Source organism: Pimephales promelas, chromosome 7 (genome assembly GCF_988280905.1).
Source record: "Pimephales promelas chromosome 7, fPimPro1.hap1.1, whole genome shotgun sequence".
In the NCBI taxonomy this organism is placed as follows: domain Eukaryota; kingdom Metazoa; phylum Chordata; class Actinopteri; order Cypriniformes; family Leuciscidae; genus Pimephales; species Pimephales promelas.
Genome location: NC_142775.1, coordinates 35,278,907 through 35,296,452, shown reverse-complemented (window position 1 = coordinate 35,296,452; position 17,546 = coordinate 35,278,907). Strand labels below are relative to the sequence as shown.

General features: G+C 37.5%; 1 protein-coding gene across 3 annotated transcripts in view; it reads right to left on the bottom strand.

Moving 5' to 3' along the window:
- Positions 1-17,546, bottom strand: part of adarb1b (adenosine deaminase RNA specific B1b) — a 178,178-nt gene that overhangs the window by 46,653 nt on the left and 113,979 nt on the right. For all 3 annotated transcript variants that reach the window (XM_089133390.1, XM_039683310.2, XM_089133391.1), the window contains exon 3: positions 10,023-10,071. The gene's annotated coding sequence lies outside the window, so the exon portion shown is untranslated. The remainder of the gene's footprint in view (positions 1-10,022; positions 10,072-17,546) is intronic.

Sequence of the window (17,546 nt, the reverse complement as noted above, 5' to 3'; positions counted from 1 at the left end):
TGAAGGAAAGAACAAATGCGTGAAACATACAAAAAGAAAGGATGAAATAGCTAAATAAAAGAATGAGAAGAAAAAGCACAGTTAAATGAAGAATAAACAAAAGATCAAGTAACAAGTAAAGGAAATGAAAACGGCAACAAAATACAAGATGGTGAAAGAATGAATGAAAACAAATAAATGAAAGAATGAACATAAGAACAAACGAACGAAGCACACTTAAAAGGTACAATTTGTAAGAATGTTGCATCAAAATATCTATAAACCACTTCCACAGTGCTATATTTTTATTTCAATTGTTTACTTACATTATCCTAAATGTTTCAAGAATTTGTAAATTCAGAGAAATTACTATTTTATTTTAAATAGTGCCCGTCCCATGTCACTTGGCTCACCTGTCAATGACGTAATCTCCACGTTATCCCTGGTTTCTGCCTATGGTTTCGTTGTACTGCCATAGTAACCATGGCGACAGAAGTAAACAACTGCGTAACGTTTATCGGGACTCTGTTGTTGTTTCGTTCAAACATTATGGATCATGGCAAGCGGACTTTGGGACAAAAGGAGAACTAAAACAGGGATCAATATCGGCGTGGCGTTTTCGAAATGCCGAAAGCTCAGGGAAAAACTTCGACTTCACAAAGATTAATTTGTCTTGTCACTGATATCTCTCATTAGCAATCGCGACCTGCTTCATACCACAGTAGTGTTAGATGAATGTTTTCACTCATCCACAAACATTATTAGATCCATCAGCATGAGAGCAAGTTCCATGATTCCGCTTATAATCTGCGTCATCAATCTTTGTTATTGTAAGAGGTTAGTGACCCCTAGTGGTGGAAAAATATCTATTTTAGCTTTAAAAAGAGATATCAACAACAACAAAAAGAAAGAAAAAAAGAAGGGACTGTATCTGAGAGATGAGTGTTGGTGGACCGCATTGAGTGAGTCATTAAATATGGGTGGGCAGCTTGTTTAGGAATTATTTCAGAAACATTAGCAGTTTTTCAGACTGCAACCTGCAGTTAATGAGCCTGAGAAATGAAGGGATGGAGGGATGACAACCACCTCACACACACGACTCTTCCTCACTGATCCAGGCTAATTATGTCATCTCAACTATGCGCTGGATTGAGTCTCAATTAGACTGGAGAGCTGCGGCATTGGGATGGTCTCCGTTTTCCAATGACAATAGCTAATTTAATCGATATGCAAAGAAAAGCTTAATAGTATCACTTAAGAGAACTGCTCTATTAATTGCTTTTAATCATGAATTAATTGCCTGATTGACAGAGTATTGTCAATTGGGTTACTATGTAAATTTGTTACATTAGCTGTAATTATTTCAGTGCTTATCTGCACATTTATAAGCAAAGTACACAGCCATAGCACAAAAAGGCCACAAAGCTTTAGATTTTCAAAACAAAATGCATCTTAATGACAGACAAACAAGGATGTCATAGATTATGAAAAAAGAACCAAAAAGCTTTTAACAATCTAGTTTAAAACAAATGTGCAAGTTCTCAGAAATGTAATCTATAGCTTTGAATGTATAATCTTGGCTTGAAACATTTAAAAAAACGTTTACACAGTTTTCTGGAGATATCTAAATTAATAAACTGACAACCAACTCAAATATTTTCCAAAATAACATACTCCAAGCAAGTATGTGAACAACATAGATGATTCTAGGCTCATGCATTGTTGCATTCTCCGCATTGCCACAAGAACATTATATAGTAGCAACAATGGTCAGATTTTTCAGGTTGTGGTTAAGCAAGTTTATAGACAATCTAACCAAGTAAGTTAAAACATGTTAAGAATGATTTCTTATCCAATATCTAGTTTAATGGACATCTGAAGATTCTAAAGAGAGATGTAAAGCTGCTGTGTGTGTTTATATAGCATAATAAAGAGGAGAGCAATGAGGATCTTCCCCATGATACACCATTATCAGACTGCACACGATCCATTCACTCTATCCGAGAAGCTTCATTTCCTCCAGTCTGCTGGCTGGGCAGAAAACTCTCCTCCTTGTGCCATCAGTGGCCCACTGGAGAGGGTTAAATGACATGGCAGACACAAGGACCTCAACTACAATCCTGATGCTTCAATTTACACAGTCCTTTTACAATCTGCAAGAACAGATTTAGCATTTAAAAAAAATGTTTTTAATTGTCATTTTAGTATTTTTGCATACTATTATAGTTATTAAATATATCACAAGTATATTATGTATTATAATATATTAGCTTTAATGTTTATATTTTCAGTTTTCATTTTAATTTTGTAATGTGCTCTTGTCTTTTTTTAATAGTTCAGTTTAGTTTTCCATTTTTTTATTTCAGTTTTAGTACTTCAGACTAAACTTATTTTATTTCAGTTACAGTGCTTTAGACGAAACTTACTTTAGTTCACTTAGCTGAAAATGCAACATTTCTAATTTTCATTCAAGTTTTACAAGTTTAAGTACTTTAAGTACGTAATATTTATATTTCATTTAATTTTAGCTTTCAATAAACAAAATTATTTTTTAGTAGTTTAGTATTTCATCATATATTGCCTGCATGAGTGTGGTCTTATTGCAATATCTACAACAGGAACGTATTATAAGATAATAATAATAGTTAACTTTAAAAAAAAAAAAAAAAGAAAAAAAAAAGAAAAGCGTTTTTGAGATTCTGCAAGACGGAGTAAAATTATGAGCTATACTGTGTATAGATTCTCAACATGGACTACTATTTACACCTGATTTCAAAACGCATTGTCATTTTTGTAATTTTCAATGCCACACAATTTCCTTACAACACATTCACTATACCACCAATGCTGCAGGAACCATGAGTGACGGAAAGCCCCTAAAGTTCCAAAGATATCTTGGAGCCAGCTCAACGTCAGGCTACAACCACACAGAGAGACGCCGCCGCCGACACAATGTGGCCCAATCAGGCCCGTGAGTGAGGGAATTACATTAGCAGAAGACTTCTTAAAGAGAATCACGCCTCCGTTTTCTGCCTCCTTTCGGCATCCTGCCCTAGATAAGAGGAGGAGACAAACTCACGGGTTTGACAAAGCCGCCTTAAGTTGCCAGGCCGCATTAGGGGGTGCGAGGCATGCTTAAAAACGCCACTTCAGCAGCGGAGGATTTGCTTGGATGACAGGTCTCAGTTCTCAACCCGCGTGGCTCAGAATGTAAAGGCAAAAGACGAATGCTCGGATAAAACCTCTAAACGCAGACCTCAGCGGCTGCCACCAAACCTCCAGCCTGGGCTTATCCACACACTGCCTGAGTGTGACACCCAATACCACACCCCGCTCCTGGACAAGTGGAGAAACACATACAACAACAGCATTTTAAAGTGCACTGACACCAGTATCAGTATATTGGATGTCTTAAAGTGACAGCAGCCTAATATTCCTGCTGCTGTCTGTGTTTTTAATGTTAAACAAACAACAAATGACAAATAAATCACTCAACTGCTCTTAACTGAATACGTTTTGTAACTTTAATAAGGATTGATCTTTAATTTATACAGTGAAGACTTATGCAGTGTTATTTTCCAATTGATTATTCAAATTCTGTATCGGAAAACTACTGTTAGACCTACCTGAAAAGCAGTGTCTATTTTATTGTTATCTTTGCTCTAGTGTATTTATTTGTGCTGTTTCTTTAAGCTTGATTATTTGTTCTTATTTTCTACATTTTTATTTAGCAGTTGTCCATCTTTCCCCTGAACATCGCACATACCGATTCAATCTGAAACCATGACCCTAAAATACACACATACTCTACTGTAAAGTTCCCACTGAACACTTAAAATGATACAGTACTTGGTTTAAGTAGGACAGTATCATTACACACATTAACTTAAAAAAGATAAAAACTTCCCAAAAAGTCCTCAAGGCAGATTTGGGACAAAGAAGCTGAAAAAGTAGATCTCAAACTGACATTCACAAACTCTTGACTCCATTACCTACCGCAGAAAGCAGCTAATTAACTTTAACATTTCTATACACACTTTAGTTCTTCCTATAAAATCTGATGACTGTGCAAAAAAAAAAAAAAGCCTTTAAAATAATGGTCCCATTTTAAATAAGATTTCACACCTACCAAAACGAAATTATAAGTTATCATTTCAAAAGGACCCATAAAATTAATTTAAAAAAGAAAGAAAGAAAGGAGTTAAGCAAGTAAAAAGTTCCAGTTGCTGAAAGCAATGTTTCCCTACTTAGATCACTCCTTTCTAAAATACCACGCTCATATGACATGACTGACAGGGCATTATTGATCTTGACAGAGAAGTGTGACACCTCAGGATCTATAAAAATAAGTCAGATAACAGGGACGATCTCTGCAGAATTTTCCATATATATATATATATATATATAGTTTCTAAAGTTTATTAATTCAATAGAATTCAAAGTTCGGCAACTAAAAAGGCATGCAAGTGATTTAAGTTTTTTCTGTTTGTGGCTCATCACCATGGCGACCCATTAGACACAAAAGACTACAACAATTTCACTGAGAACAGCATCTCATTCTTCTACCTAAACTAACCACAGAAATGGAAATCATTAAATCTTCAAAACACATACAAACCACGACAGAAAATGCTGCCTTTATGAATTTTTTATGCCAATGCAATAATATGTAAGCATAGCCTATATATTAAATATATCATAATCTTCAGGGTATCTGCATGTTCAAGGGGAAATGAAAGTGTAAGACCTTTTAGGACTTTCAAGAAAAAAAAAAGACTTAAAGATTTAAGGACTTAAAGATCTTAATCATGTTTATTTATACTTATTTTTAGTTGGCTAAAACAATAAAAAAAAATTGATTTTTCTCAGATGAACTGTAATTCTGACCACATCAATATTCATAGCTAACAAAAATATAAACAAAAATACATTAAAATACACATATGAAGAGTTCAGATGCAAAAGCCTCTAAGAGCCATTTGAAATTTTCTTCTAGAATGATTATTTTTATCAAGCTTGTATATTTAAGTTCAGTGTTTTCACTTAAATGGCAATGATAATTACCTATTAATTGTTTTTTAAGTGAAATTACTGAACTTAAATATACAAGTTTGAAAAAAATCATCATTAAAGAAGAAAATTTCGAATGGCATTTAGAGGCTTTTGCATCTGAACTCTTCATATGTTAATGTGAGAACTAAAATAGAGCTACACTAATTTAGTTCATGGAAAATTAATTTTAAAAACAAACTGCTGAACCAACTTTAGATACTTGCAAAAACAATATTTAATACTTGATTATAAATATAAGATTATTGGAAAGAACCTGCAGACAAAGCCTGATATTTATACATTCTTGTGATTGAAATTTCTGAGCTTATTTTCTCTTAATTTCCATCATTTTTCCATCATTCAAGCAAAGGTACAGTACAGAGCTGTATCATCCAGAATATCGTAAAACTGTGAAAAGCTTTAGACTTGACCAGACAGAACAATAAAAAGTGTCTTTTCACATTCACTAGATCATTTCAAATGATCATGCAGTGTGAAAAATAAAAAAGCCAACAGTACTACATGCACTCACTCAATTAATATGAGGTCATGATGGATACAAATTACAGAAGAATTAATATAGATCAAATGGAAAATGAAAATAGTTCACTAAATTTGGTGTTGAATCGATTTTTACTCAGAAACTGCCAAGTAAACTTGCCAAACGAAAACTGAAAGTGTTTTCTTATAAAACATACTCCAATAATCTTCGAAAAAACAGTTACAATGTAAGAGCGCAGTACACGTCAACTTCCATAAAGTATTTCGCCCCAACTAGGCTACTGTACGTCTGTCTAGAAATGCAAAAATCACACGCACTGAAGAAAGCACTGCGTACGATCAAGTTTTCGAAGTGGAAAACTCGTTCTCGGATCTCCGCCAGGCCTGTTAATGAAAGCGCTCTCACCTTTCCGCTCGGACCGCTTCTTGCGTCTCCGCTTGAACCGGGTCCTGATGAGGCAGTAGTAGGCCCCCATGCAGTGCGCAGAGTCCACAAACAGGGCCATGGCCGCTTGACCCTGACGCTCGAGACGGAGACAGGAAGATACCTGACTGCACTGTCCTGTTCTGTGTTTCTGAGCCACTCAGTGAAGGTGTGCGCCGCCAGCCCCCTTCCCTCGCTCCACACTTTCAGCTCTACCACACACACACAAACACACACACGTGCTCTCCTCCCCCTCCTCTCCTTTTGGTACTTGGTGAGAGGAGAGAGAGAAGCAGGGAGCTCGGAGGAGAGGACACTAGTAGAGCTTTACAAGGTTAGACTGGGTAAACAGAGATGGCTGGAGATGTGTTTTCTCACTTCCATTGTCTTTCACGTATCCTGCTATTTTACCTGAGGCAAGAGAAGTCTGCTCTCGCCAGACCAGGTAAAGACATCAACAAGCGCTCAGCCAATCAAAAGCATGGGTTCAGTTTAAAAAAAAACAAAAAAAAAAAACATGGTTTTCCCCTGACATCCATTCAAAAGTCTTCTACAAGGTTATATATGATTTTAATTTCCTATTTTAGTCCATGTTCTGCCGCGGCGTGCTCTGCCTTGGAGTTAAAAACGAATAAAAATGTTGACGCATGTATGGTTTGGGAGTGGTATAGGTTAGTTGTCACAACGAGAGAAAAAGGTTGACAAAACAAGGCAAATTTTGAACCACCAGAGAATCACATGTTTTAAGAGGAGAGGAGAGTCTGGAAAAAAGAGAACGCGACAGAGCTCGTAATAAAACAAGAATCAACATCGGCTTGGCTTTTTGGAGATGCTGAGAACTAGGGTCTCCAAATCCTTGATTCGATTACATTTTCGATTCTAAGGTCATGGTTCGATTGGATTCTCGATTTTGATCAATCGGCCAATCAGGATGCTCTCTGTCTTACATGCGCTTCATGAGGCACACACGCAAGGTCTCTCGCTCTCTCCCTCTCTGCTGTTCGCGCAATACAGTTTGGAGCACAGTTTTTTTCTGTCTCGGCATGCACGTTTGCTCTTCCTCGCTCTAGATTCTTGCTTGCTATAGATTACATAAAAAGATTTTAACTAATTTGCGTGCATCGTGGAGCCACTATCAATATGCGGGAGACTCCGGGAACTTCCGCGAGACTTGGGATGTCTGCAAACTATGGCTTTTTTGAAGCGCGAACGTTGTCAACATAAGTCACTGGAAATCCAAAAAACAAGTTTTGGGGGTTCAAGTTCTGCTGATGGGTCTCCTGTATCTGGAGTTGCCATGCTATCTTTTGAATGGCCGTTGCTAAGTTAGAGGAGGTTGACCATAGACTCGCAGCACTTCAACACGAGTGTTTTTCGCTTGGCAAGCCAGACGAAAGTGAAATGGGGGCGTGGCAGCATCGGCGATTCCATTTTTTAATTCGAAGAGTGAGATTTTGAATTAATTTCGATCACCCTTACCAAGAACTAAGGGATTTAAAACTTTAAACGGTGATGCAGAGATGCTGTTTTTAGTACTAATTTTAGTTCATTGTAAAGCATTATCTTGAAGTATCATAATTATCCACACAATCACACTGAGATAAAGCACAACCAAAACAATATTCTTACACGAAATGCATGGTTTTACGTTTTAACCACAAGAAGGCCAAAAGTTACGAAGCTCAACTCTAAACTAAAATAAACTTTAACTGAAATATTTTTTTCTTTTTAAATTGGCTATATGAGCCTATTTTTTCTTTTAAAATCACAGCAAGCTGGAAAGATGGTGATAAAGTTTCTAAAAATGTAGTAATTATAGTCTAAATGGTTGTTCACACAGGATGTGTGCTCATTTTTAATATATTTGTAAGATGGAAAAAAAATCATCACAAACTTAATATCATTTCACACTCACTTTCAGCTGTGTTTAAGCTTCTCCCCCATATGTCTAATACTTTATACAAACATACACACATCCCTGCAACTTCTGAAGAATCTCAGAGCTGATATTTGATGTTGGGCAACAGGAAAACTGTGAAACTGGAATAAAATATCCAAGATTTCCAAAGCCAATGGCCAAATAGAAGTTCAGCTTTGAACCAGCCATGATCACAAGAATATTAAACGCAACAGCTCTTCAGTGCAATTAAAGAAATCTTTAATCAATAAGCGGTCTAGATCTACTCACTTGCTCCACATCAGCACGTTTAGTTTCTGATCTGGAAGTTACTCTAACGCCATCATGAGGCCAAAGTAAACCACTGCATCTCATCCAGTAATAACTAGACAAAAAACACCCAATGAACCACACACATTCAGACACAACTATTCGAAATAAAAAGCCCAGAGACTTCTCTCAAGAGCCAACAAAAATGTATATTAAGACATTTTGATGCAAAATGGTTGCAAAACCTAATATGCAGTAAAAAAAAATAAAATGGTTTATTCAACGGTAACTTGCAAGCACCATTTTTTCCCCAATAAAAAGCACCAGCAAATATTTCAGTTTAGATTCTGTGCATAAAAAGCCTGTTGGTGGCCGCTCTGTAGACTGGTATAATGTATCCAGTGAATTAGCAGAAGAATGTGTGAATGAAGGGGTCACTGTGTAAAGGAGATCCTCCTACACCCTCTAACGGAATTAGGCGGAACTACAGCATTACCTCAATGACTGAGTGTGAATACAAGCAAGCATGTTTTTTTTACCTCACTGAAACGTTTGAGCGTGGCAACACACTAGAACACACTCAGTTAAAAAACCAAGCAAGCCATTTCAATATTTAATACGGAACCACTGTCCATTATATAATACAACAACTTTACTTAAACTACCGTAAAAAATGCAATTAAATTAGCTTTAAAGGGTTAGTTCACCCAAAAATGAAAATTAAGTCATTAATTACTCACCCCCATGCTGTACCAACCCCGTAAGACCTTCGTTCGTCTTCGGAACACAAATGAAGATATTTTTGATTAAATTTGAGAGCTGTATAACTACCACATTGGCTGCCTAAGGGACTGCCTCTTGACGGCCCAGAAAGTCAATGAAGAAAATGTTTAAATATCCCAAGTGACGACGCATGCGCGAGAATTGCGATCTGAAGTAGCGCAGAGCGGCTCTGAAGTAGTGTAAGCAGATAGCAATTCTCGCGCATGCGTCGTGGAAATCTAAGGAAGTCTCGTTTCTGGCCTACAAGGAAGAAAAGAAATAGTCGAATAAACTCGTTATTTTTGTTTGTTTTTTCGCACAAAAAGTATTTGCGTCGCTTGATAAACATATAGTTGAGCCACGGTAGTCACTTGGGATATTTAAACATTTTCTTCATTGACTTTCTGGGCCGTCAAGAGGCAGTCCCTTAGGAGCCAATGTGGTAGTTATACAGCTCTCAAATTTAATCAAAAATATCTTTATTTGTGTTCCGAAGACGAACGAAGGTCTTACGGGGTTGCTACAGCATGGGGGTGAGTAATTAATGACTTAATTTTCATTTTTGGGTGAACTAACCCTTTAAGTGTCAGTAAAGCCATTTATAATGCTACAAAAAAATTCTATTTCAAATAAATGGTTTTATTTTGAACTATGTTCATAAAAAAAAAAATCACAAATATATTAAGCATCACAGCTGTTTTCCACACTGATAAGAAATGGAGCACCAAATTAGCATATCATTTTTTGAAGGACCATGTGACACTGAAAGCTAGAGTAATGATGCTGAAAATTTTGCTTTGTCTCACAGATTTAATTACATTTAAAAAAATAATTTTTACATTGTAATAATATTTCACACTGCTACTGTTTATTTACTGTATTAAATAGGCTACAGTAAAGTGACTTATTACTTGTTTTACTATTTCCCTAAAAAAAAATCAGATTACAGAATTATTCCACATAACATACAATTCAGTAAGTGCTAAACAGACTGAATCTGTGCATCAGCGCATGAACAGTCACAACACACACTGCTTAACTCCATGAAGAGCACCACATTGTCACTTTGGTCAAGAACCAAAATTTGCCAAAATTATTATCCTAGACTAAGAATAGAGGAGATCAGAAGATACACACCTGGGTTTGCACTTGCTGTCAGAGCAGCACTCCTACTTGATCACCTAGCCTGCAGAAAGAAAACAGAAATGAAGATTTTAATACTAAATTACAGTATAACATGATGCACTTTTTAAACAAACCACAGCCATAAGTTTCTACCTTTGTTCTACCACGCCACTTCACAGACACATCATCTACTCACACACTGCCAGTAGCATTTAGATGCAATCTCCAGCTACAGCAGATTTAGTTTCAATCCCTTCACGTCATCAACTTTCCAAGTTACGGAGAGTCTGAAAACTTTCACCTGCAAGTGAACGTCGCAAAAACATGACCTAACGGTTGTGCTAAACCCATCAGGTGACGTGTCGTGAGCACGAGAACAATACGACCTCAGCTGTAAAACGTCCCTCGTAAAAGACGAAGAGGAAAAATAACAGTGCCTCGATCCAAAGGCCTGGCCGAGCAGAGGGAGGAATGACCTGGAGATGCAAAACGAGGAAAGGAAAAGAAAGAAAGGTGATAATCTCGTCATTTGCAAGCAGAAACGCTCAAAGGAAGGAGCTTCCATCCTTCAAGGTCCTTAAATGACTGTTTGCATCACGAGAAAGACCTGCAGGGCAAAAGCAGGCCGCTTTATAGAGGAAAAATAAAACACAGCCCAATTTAAAAAAAAAAAGAAAAAAAAAGTGGCCAGCCGAACCCGTACATCTCCCCGCAGCGCGTTTCTTTAACCCTGACAGCCTCCTTGTGTTCATTCAGCGATGCTGCATCAGTGCTGATTCTAGTGGCACAGCGAGCAGAATATGTATATTTGACTGAGTTTGCAGGGGATTGCAGAGAAAAACTAATCCAAATTCAATAAATAATACAGTATCTTTCGACTTCACCTTCCTTCAGGGACTGCATGCACACTTAAATGGATAGTTCATCTAAAAACAAAAAATTTTGTCATCATGATAGTGTTTACAATGTAAAGTCATACAATGAAAGTCAACATTTTTCAAAATATCTTCTTTGGAGCTAGCTTACGCAGAGACACGAAAGCACGAAAACACTGTAAAAATCTTTTTTTTTTTTTCAGTTTTGTAATCACAACATTTGTTCTTTTGTCAAATCAACTTGTAGTTCAGATTTGAGTTTCTGGTGATTAAATCAATCTCCTTCATTGTATTAACTCAATTTTTTCTATTTCAATGAACTTAAAACTTTAAGGTAACCAGGTTACTTCATTTTATTAAGTTAAACTAACAATATTTTTTAACAGTAAATACCTGGATTGCATCACATTTGATTGTGCAAGCATGCTTTCGATAAACTGCACATCTATCGTGCATCACATGCACAAAACCGTTTGCTTAATCATTCTAATATTTAAATAATAATAGAGAAAAAAATCCCTAGACAAATTGTAATTATTGTGGCTCAATGGTGCTAGAAAAGTGTGAAATTTTTTTTTCCTGATTTGTAAATCACAACATTTTTTCTTTTGTCAAATCAACTTAAATCGTTTATGTAGTTCAGATATCATAATATCTTGAATTTTTTGTGATTAAATCAATTTCCTTCATTGTATTAACTCAATTTTTCTATTTCAATTAACTTAATTTCAAGGCAACCACATTACTTCATTTTTTAAGTACTTAAACCAACAATATTTTTACAGTGTTGTCACTTGATAGAAGCATTTGCTAAATTAATAATTGTATTGCGCAATCTGACTGAAATAACTGACGTGTATCCCGAAAAAATCACTTTGAAAAGTACCATAAAAGTAGCATATTTCTCAAAATTTGATAATAATGAATCAACATATTTTAGTCTGTTCCTTACACAAAGCTTTCATCCGGCTTCAGTCTTAAAATATGAATGGTCACCATTTACTTTCATCATTTACATTTCTATTTGTATTCCAGAGAAGAAAGTGACCTAGGTTTGACATGCGGGTTGTTCTCCACGGTAAACGGCGATACACAGGAGTAAATGTCTGACGGCGCCCCTCAATCCATTTCTTGCATACACACTTTTTTTTTAGGACAGCTCAGATTCAGAAAGTGAGCAGTGAGGCATATAAATCACATCTTTCACTTCTAGCCAGCTGAGTTCAGCACAGACTGAAGAGAAGCACTCAGCATCTTTCTAAAGCTATCGTCAAACACCAAAGAGAGCGGGGCCACTGGGAAACCAGCGGGGAAGTGCACATGAAAAGTCAGCCTTGAACTTGTTGAGGTCAGTTGCAGTCTGCATACTTTCCAAGTAAAATGTCTGAGCTGTTTTAAAAGTACTGTCATTTTAGGTCTTCTTTGGTTATCAAGCAATAAGAAGGAAAACAGTCACGTATACCCGGATTGCCTAGACATTTTGAAAGACAAAAATGTGCATAATCATTCAAACATTCAATTGTAATTCTTGTAGCTCAAGTGGCCACTTTGGGTAGACGCATCTGCTAAATGTATAATCCAAAAACAATATTTTAATCCATAAAACAAACAAATCATTTAATATAAAACAGTTTTCTGCTGCATGAGAACAGCATTTGGGTCACATGGGGGTGCTGTTGCCCTTTTCTTGCATCTCCCAGATGGTTTTCTCCCAACAAGCTTCAACTACATTACAGAGAATATCAAATCAAACTCATCATGCTGTTAAAACAAACCCAGAAATCACTTATGTACACTAAGTTAGTGTGACTATCAAAAGAGAGAGAAAGCATTCCAGCCTGCCAGTGGTAGCAACGCCTAAAACAATGGCATAATGTGCTCTCCAAAACCGTCCAAGCATCTCCTCAGCCAGTTTCTTCAGGGTCAATAAATACATTTTGATGGTTGAACAAAAGCCTTAGGGCTGGAAATGCCAGAGGGTCCCTCACAATTAGGGGGCCACAGCATCAAATCAAATGAGATGAAAAGTTTCGACTCCAGAGCAAATAAGCCAGATAGCAGCCACCACCACAATCTGCATTTAAGAGCATTGTGTGACCACAGCTTAAATGTGCAGTGGGGGATCTTTAACCAGCACAGACATTTAGACGACAAGCTTCTCAGTCGGGCTAACTGGGATGAGGGAGTCACGCATGTTTGGATCCGAGAGCCTGAACTTCAGCTGTAGAGGACAAAAGGCTAATTGCAGATACACTCTTCATTACAACGATAAAATTACTCCTCTGTCAACCCTCGCATTTTTTCAGTGGTCTAAGAACGAGCTCTAACTGTCCAGTGCTCACTTTTCTTCTTGTTAAGGTTTACAGGTATAGTTGAACTTCCCATTTAACAAAGCTCTAAGTTACATTTGTTGGCACGTGCAATTTTAGCAACCAGCAGAGCAGGTAAAACATCCCAGCCAATTACAAGCCTTCTCTTTGTCGAGTATCGCATATGCTAAGAGGTTTCATAAATCACACACGTTCGCAATGTCTTGAACGGCGTTCGAATGTTTCAAGATCAAAGCAGACCAGATGAGGCCGGTTTTAAAGCTGCCAAGTAAACGGAGAAAAACGCTAAACACCACTGCCATATTCCGTTTAAACAAAGCACAGGAATTCAATAAAAGAATACATAAATCACACCTCCAGACATAACAGGGAGGAGAGGACAAAAAAATACAGATAAAGGAATGAGGAACCCCTGCCAACAACAGACAGCTTAGGTGAGAAATCAGTCAGGGTTGAAATGGTTCCCATAAAACAAGAACCGCACGGTTTGCAACCCACAGTTTCATATATGTTAGTATTAGGGTTAATCTAATGTTTAACGATACCTCTTAAATAATAAAAGGTGTCTAACTTTAAAACTAATTACAGTGAGTGATTGTCTCTACTGCTGAGGCCCTGTACAGTTAGAGAGGAAATAAACAGTAGGTGTAAAATAATTAATTATTATCATTATTATTATTTCACTACATCTTAAAGGAGTAGTTCACTTTTAAAAAAAACAACCTTTGCTGATAATTTACTCACCCCCATGTCATCCAAGTTCATGTCATTCTTTCTTCAGTCGAAAAGAAATTAAGGTTTTTGATGAAAACATTCCAGGATTTTTCTCCATATAATGGACTTCACTGGTAACCAAACGGTTCAAGGTCCAAAAGACAGTTTCAGTGCAAACTGTTCAAAGGGCTGTAAACGATTCCATATGATGAATAAGGGTCTTATCAAGCGAAACCATCGCTCCTTTAAAAAAAGCTAAAAAAAGCTCAAATGCTCGCCTATCTCTGCTTGCTGATGCGCGTTCGTGACTCTCCTGTTCGAACTCGTTCATCAAAATGAACAAATCTATTTCAGAGTCAATTTGTTCATTTTGTTCGTTGAAAGAACCAAATGACACGAAAAAAGATTCGTTCATTTTGATAAACGAGTTCGAACAGGAGAGTCACGAACGCGCATCACAGAACAGAGCAAGGCGAGCATTTGAGCTTATAAAACTTAAACTTTATTTTTTTCTAAAAAAAATTAAGTGATCGTTTCGCTTGATAAGACCCTTATTCATCGTCTGGAGTCGTTTAAAGCCCTTTGAACAGTTTGCACTGAAATTGTCTTTTGGACCTTGAACTGTTTGGTTACCAGTAAAGTCCATTACATGGAGAAAAATCCTGGAATGTTTTCATCAAAAACCTTCATTTCTTTTCGACTGAAGAAAGAATGACATGGACATCTTGGATGACATGGGGGTGTAAATTATCAGCAAAAGTTTTTTTTTAAAAGTGAACTACTCCTTTAAAGTCCCCACGAAATCAAAATACATTTTTTTTTTTGCCTTTTATTATGAATCTTTAGCTTTCCTGTTTTATATTTTGGGGTGGTGATAGCACAGTGGATAAGACACATGCCTTTGGTGTGAGAGACCCAGGTTTGAATCCACTGCGAGACACCAATGTGTCCCTGAGCAAGACACTTAACCCCTAGTTGCTCCAGAGGCGTGTGACCTCTGACATATATAGCAATTGTAAGTCGCTTTGAATAAAAGTGTCAGCTAAATGAATAATTGTAAATATAAGCTAGTGTGCTTCAAAACAATGACAAGGTTCATATTAAGAATATATAAGCATTCAAAACGTACAGTCTCTTACAGATTTTGATGACATCACTCTGCACTTCAACTTCTCATCAGATTTTCTGTCCAATAAAATACTCTCTAGTAACTGAAGCATCCAGCTCCCTACACTATAAATAGAGGCTAAAGCTGTGGCTGAAAACAGTCACTTGTTCACACAATCGCATCAATGCCATTCAATTGTGAATGGCACATAATCCACTAATTAGGTGAAAGGGAATGATTCAAACAGTGTAAATATGCTTTCCATTGGGACGAATGAAACACCTACGGTCCAGAGACCCGATAGCACAGAGCGGCTCATATGTGAAAGTCAGCGCAGACCACAGAGCGTATCAGACTTAAACCCATTTGAATTCTACACATAATTCTATATTTTAAAGACATACAGAGTAGATTAGAAGGAGAAACGGTTAGACAGATTTGGCATTACAAACAGCACTAACAAGTAGAAAAGATAACACCAATGCCACACTTTTCAAACTACACATCCTCAGCATGATTATGTTCACTGTTTTGCTTAATGGGGTCATGAACTGGCTTTTTAAATTTTATTATATTGTTGTCTGAGGTCAATTTATGACGTTCGCTTGGTTTTTGCATTTAAAAACATCAAAATGAATAATAGGCTATTTTGTAACCAAGTTGTGAGCCTACCTGAAAAAAAAACAGTCGGTTTTTATGGGCGTGTCGCTCTGAAGACTTGGAAATAAACGCCCACTGCTGTGAGTGGATAACAGTTTTGCATATTATAATGAGTTTAACTTACCCATCGGTGCATGTGGGGGAAAACGTCCAATGTTGTCAAATGGCAACCGGATTCGCCCACATGTTCAACCAAGAGTCCATTTGTAGCACAATTCCTGTCAGATCCAATATAGACGGCACAGCACGTTCTTTACTCTTAATCGGTCTGCAAATCCAGTCTTGTTGACAAAACAATCCTCAGTGAAGTGAAGCGAACAGACGGACAATGTTTTACCTCATCAGCTGGAACGTCATTAAAAATAAAGTTTATCCATGCAGTCCTATTTGAATCCAGAGGAATCCTTCAACAGGCCGTGTTGAAGTAGGCATTGATCTTCTTCTGCGAGGGTGGTGTTTTAATCCCTTCGACGTCATAGTTCCCCACTTTTAAAAACGAGTCGTTCTCAGAGGCTGGTGTCAATAAAAGCTTTTATTGGACTAACAAGGACGTTTTCAGTTCTGAAACTTACAGGATATTCTCATAATATGATGACCTCTTAGATGTCGAAAGCTCAAGGGAAATTTGATTTCTCAGTTCATCACCCCTTTAAGTAACAGTTTCATTATTACATCTAAAAAGGGAATCTATTACACTGGTTGTCATAAGCTGTCAAATGCGGCTTTGCCGAGCTCAACAGCTCTGCCTGAGCTGTGATATAAACGAAACGCTATCGGCCATTTTAAAAAAAGGAAGGAGCTGCTCAATATGTCCCATCCTGTCTTCCTGTTTCAGTTGAAATTACATCAACACATTGAACAACGCTGTGCGTTTCAAGGCACTTCAGTGGGCCTTTAAGTTGACCTCAACAGCAGCACTATCACCTTCCTCCCCTAAAGTGGTCAAAAGCACTCAGACTCACTGAAACTTACAGAAGGGTACTCCTACTGTATGTACCAGAGATTACATGGAGGCGGCTGTCCAGAAGATGCGACAGTAGAGTGCACATGGAAAGCAAAGAAGAACAGAAGCATTCTTGCTTTCAGTCATCACCAGACTCAGAGGCCTTCCTCAGGGCGACAGAACCTGCTAGGATGAAGAATGACCAGAGAGAGAAAGAGAGATCATGAAGATGACATAGAGAGAGCAGAAGCTTGTGTGCCCATCTCTGCCGCAGTGCATTGCCACACTGTTTCCCCCCGCTCCTGCTCCCAGAAGCTACGCTGGCAGAGCGGCCAGGAAATATAAAGCCATTAGACAGTGAAAAAGACACGAGGGGAAAATTACTGCTGCTGCCCTGAGTGTGAACTTCCGACAGCCAAACAGTAGAATATAAAATTTATTTAAAGATGCCTGGCTAATATCCTCTGTAGCCTGGTTTTACTATTTCCCTTAAGTCAACGCTGCATACACAGGCAAGGCGCAAACATACATCAGAGATGTGTAAACATTTGGACAAAGCGTACCTTGTAAACTAGCTCCTCTGTAATATAAACAATATTGGCTCCCCGTGTTGAAAGTACAGGTATCGAGGGACGTAGTAAACTTGCAGGGAATTGCTTGCCATGCGCTAACAAGTAGAGAAGAAACCCAATATCATTTACAGACGTATGACCTTCTCTAACTATTCTCCAGTTACACCACAAGAGATTGGAAGCTTTGGCCTATTACTAAGAGTCATTAACACAAGTCTAAGTGCAAGTGCTCTAACACAACAGCACTGTTGCAGACTTGCTGGCTCCAAAGTAGGATAAGATGTTCTGGTCCAGTTGACACAAAGCAGAAACCCAAACAAAAAAACACAGTTGA